This window comes from Thalassophryne amazonica, chromosome 6 (genome assembly GCF_902500255.1).
Source record: "Thalassophryne amazonica chromosome 6, fThaAma1.1, whole genome shotgun sequence".
In the NCBI taxonomy this organism is placed as follows: domain Eukaryota; kingdom Metazoa; phylum Chordata; class Actinopteri; order Batrachoidiformes; family Batrachoididae; genus Thalassophryne; species Thalassophryne amazonica.
Window position 1 is genome coordinate 17,875,167 of NC_047108.1, and position 4,719 is coordinate 17,879,885.

A 4,719-nucleotide genomic window follows, 5' to 3' on the forward strand; every position below is an offset into this window, starting at 1 on the left:
CTGTAAAAACTGAAATTGACCTTTGTCACCATTCTTGCTGTTTTTACCCCATAACTCCATAACTTTCAGTCATAGTTAGTCCAAACTATACCTTTTTGGAATCTTTGTGAGCAGACACATAATGTGGTATAGCTTTCAATATGATTGGAGCATTTTTATTTTTTAATTTTGACCACTGTGCAATTCTTCATTGACCCCTACCTGGCCACCATATTGGATTTTCAATTTTCAGATTTTCAATCTGATGCTTGTATCATCAAGTGAAGGACTGTTTCAGTTATCTGCTGCACTATAAAAGGCCGGCCGTTTTTTTGTTTTTTTTTCAAACCGTGTTCAGACCCGGGACTCGCAGCCTGACGTGCACCTGCTAAATTACATGCCGCCATAGGCGTAGGAGGTGGGGTCTATTTGGGGGGGCGACACCAAATTTGCCCGAATTTCAGAACCCCCCATGACTCTTTAATTTACCATATATTTATATACCCATATTTATATTTATATTGGTGATCAACTAGCGGTTTGATTGTTTGCATTAATTACAAAAGCAAGTCTGACATTTTAGGTCGTTCTATTCTGTATTCAGAGTCTGCATGGCCCATGCCCAAATTTCCCAGCCCATCTGCCCAAATTTGAGCATTTTCCCAAGCCCGGGGGGGGGGGGGGGCGGTTGCTCCCCCTGCTCCCCCCACCTGCTACGCCTAGGGATGCCAAAAGACTTGGTTTGTCACTTTTCACTCCTTCCTCTCCCGTCATATTTTTTAAGTTTTTGCAGTGCGCACATTGATTACATTTCGATCGTGGATCAAATATGTCTGCCAGAAAAGTCTGCAAATATGACAAACTTCACAAAACAAAGTGAGAAAATGATCCTGAAATGACCCTCAATTCATAGAGGAAATTGTACACCTAACCTGTGATTTGGAATTAGATGATTGTAGAAAGAGGAGCTTGTTGAGGGACAAATTATTCCAGAAAAAGCACAAGCCAGATAAACTGCATAAAGACGTGACAGAAAACTTTAAAACTGTCGCGGACGTTGACGTCACTGCATGGCACGGAGTTATGGAGCTGTAGAAGCATCAGGATTTTATACATATACATACATAGCCTGCTAGCTATAATTTAATTTTACTACTAGTCTACAAAGTAAGTATAGTTATACTACAATCTTCTCCTGTATTAATATTTTAGTATTAATATTTAGGTTTTAGAAACCTACTCCTATAATATTATATAATAACCATATTTCTTGTATATGCTGTTTATTACCCTTATTATATAAATATCACTTATATACATGAATTCTGTTTTCTTAATATATGTCTTATGATATATGATTATTATATGTCCATTTTCTTGAGCCGCTTAGGTGAGTAGGGAGAGTTCCCATGGGATAAAAAAGCTTTTCAACCTACCACCCCTGGTTTTCAAGACCAGGCACCTAAGTGTCTCTACTTTACTCTATTCTACTCTTCCTTTTTTAGATATTTAGATATACCTTAGTATACACCAGTAGAGTTCTACCTTAGAAATGGAATATATTCTAGAAGACATACCTTACTGAATTTTCATATAACAGATTTTGATTTTAACGGACAAAATTCACTGGTCCACATGAATTCATTATATGCGTGTTTTAGGATTGGCACTCAGGGGTGGAACCAGAAATTTTTGATGGTGGATCTGAATCATCACAACTGGGCATTTCACTCATTCAAGGAATGGTAGTGTAATAATGTCACTGATATTGAAAAAAATAACTAGTAGTAACTCTTTTCATTAAGAATACTAATGTAAAAAAGTCAAATTTGCAATGTAAACTATTCATTTTTATTGTAAACGAGATCTTTCATTACTCCACAAGACAATAATATACAATTGTTTGTTTTTGTAACTGCTGACAGTTATGTCAACAGACATTTTTGTCAAACATGAACAATTTCAAAAAGTCAGAAATTTTATCTTAATCTGAGTATTTTCCAGCACCTAACATGAGACTTCAGTACAACAGTTGGTCTAACTTGAAAATTTAACTCTGCAAGGATGAGAAATATCAATATGTGTGACACCAATACAATGATGTTCAGTACAACGATCGATACAGTGATCAGTACAACGACCAGTACAATGAAAATTCAGTAAGGTATGTCTTCTGTAATACATACCAATTCTAAGGCAGAACTCTACTAGTGTATACTAAAGTATATCTAAATGTCTAAAAAAAGAAGAGTAGAGTAGAGCCACTCAGGTGCCTGGTCTTGAGAACCAGGGATGGTAGGATGAAAAGTTTTTATCCGATGGGAACTCTCCCTACCCACCTAAGCGGCTCAAGAATATGGACAGCATGTATATAAGTGACATTTACACAATCAGGGCAGTAAACAACATATACAAGAAATATAGTTACTACATAATATTATAGCAGTTAGCTTCTAAAACCTAAATATTCATACAGGAGAAGATACGTATACCTAGTCCATAGACTTGTAAAATTAAATTGTAGCTAGTAGGCTTAGCTATAAATACAGTTATTTTATTATAGAAACAGAAGCTATGATGTAATATGATGTAATATGTAATATATGTAATACAACGATCAATACAATGATGAGTACAATGACTAGTAAACAAATCTTTATTGAAAAAGATTTCATTTTGATCACGAGGTTCGATCCGTTTTTTGTTTGTTTGTGTTTTTTTTTTTTTTTTTTTTTTTTTTGCAGATTTGTTGATGTTACGTTCTGGATAGATGTTTATCTTTACAGGGCCCCCAGAACATAGAATGAAATCAGAACTGGATTTGGCCTGCAGGTTCTAGGTCTAGTCCAGAGTCACTTCCCAGGTGGTTGTACGCAGAAAACTCCAAAGACGGGCTGTGTGGCGTTGTTGGCTCCTTTGTGAGTGGAGTTTACATGTTGTCTTTGCGTTTGCGTGGCTTTTCTTCAACCTCTCGTGGTGACAGTGAGTCCGACTGAGTTTGTTGTGAATTCTTACAGTTGATCATGGATGGGGAGGAGAAAGGATCCAGTCAAGCTCAGGTGAACATGAAGACGCCACCATGTGGCCATCTTAGCCATATGGTCGGGCATCAGGTCACCTTCATTGCCTGCACAGATCTACAGGCATCATTAATAGTAAGTCCCTTCGGCTGCTCCCTTGTTTGCATCACCTTGGATTTCCACAGCAAATCCAAGGTGGATCTGCATGTTGAATTGGCACAAGTTTTACGCCGGATGCCCTTCCTGACGCAACTCCACATTACATGGAGAAATGTGGCAGGGGTGGGAACCTTCTGAACTGAAACCAAGCACATTAACCACTTGGCCACTCCCCCCCCCCCCCATCAGGCATCATTAATACAGAACATTTATTTTACTGTCTGTGATGGACGGCAGACCCGTGTCGGCCTTCAGTGCACTCTGGGACAGACTTCAGCCATAAAAATGAATGAAAGGAATAACTGATTTTCATTAATATTTTAAATGTATTTCATGTATTAATTATTTAAAAAATTCTCACAATTTGTTTATTTTATTGTGGTCATTAACTTAACCTTACATTGAACTGCATTAATGTAGATTTTACAAAACCTGTATAACTTTAAGTTTATTTTGATTTTAAATCCCATTTTGAACGATTTGTTCTTAATAATTTGAAATTTGATGGGATTAAAAAAAAAAACACTTATTTTAAGTGCAGAAAAAAGGGTAATGTCTATATTATAATACTCAAGTGCCCTCTGGGTGTGTGTGTGTGTGTGTGTGTGTGTGTGTGTGTGTGTGTGTGTGTGTGTGTGTGTGTGTGTGTGTGTGTGTGTGTGTGTGTGTGTGTGTGTGTGTGTGTGTGTGTGTGTGTGTGTGTGGACAATTTAAACTTTCCAGTCCACCTAACCTGCGTGTCCTTGGATGTGGGAAGAAGCCAGAGCACCCAGAGGGAACCCACCCCATGACCTTCTTGCTGTGAGTCAACAGTGCTAACCACTAATCCACTGTTCTGTCCATTATTATTATTATTATTATTAGTAGTAGTAGTAGTAGTAGTAGTAGTCGTAGTAGTAGTAGTATTAATATTAATATAAATAGTATTAAAGGAGTCCAGTTGTGCAAAATCTTTTTTATCCCCTTGTCACAGTTAAATACTTTTGGAGTTTGATGTTAATCATCCTTAAAATTCCACAGGGTCTGTGCATGTAGGAACCACTACACTGTTATATATAAAAAATATTATTCCTGAAAAGTTCATTTAGGACTTCTGTGACATATGTTACAAAAGTCCATATATGGACTCCTGCTAGTTCACTGAGGGGGGGGGGGGTGTCTTCAAAGATAGGAGGCGTGGTCAGGAGCAGCTCCTTTGCATTTAAAGCAAAAGACACAGAAACCAGATGAAAACATTTTCATGGGGATGTTTTTGGCGTCAAACTTTAAATTTTTTCAAGACATGCGGTGGCCTATATGAAGTTCTTGATGTGTGTCATATACACCCTTTAAAATTATATTGTTTATTTCTTTGTTTTCAAGAAGCTCGGGTCTTTATGTAGGCTTCAAGGTCTGATCGCTGATGCAGGGTCTCGCGATAGCACACCGCCCCGGCCTGATGCTGGACAACTAATCTCCCAGACGGTCTCGCGACATTTCAGTCCTGACGGCTGTTGGAAATGGAGTCCGAGGGGGCGGGGCGCAGGCAGGAGGCATCAGAGATGTTTGGTGGCTTTTTTTG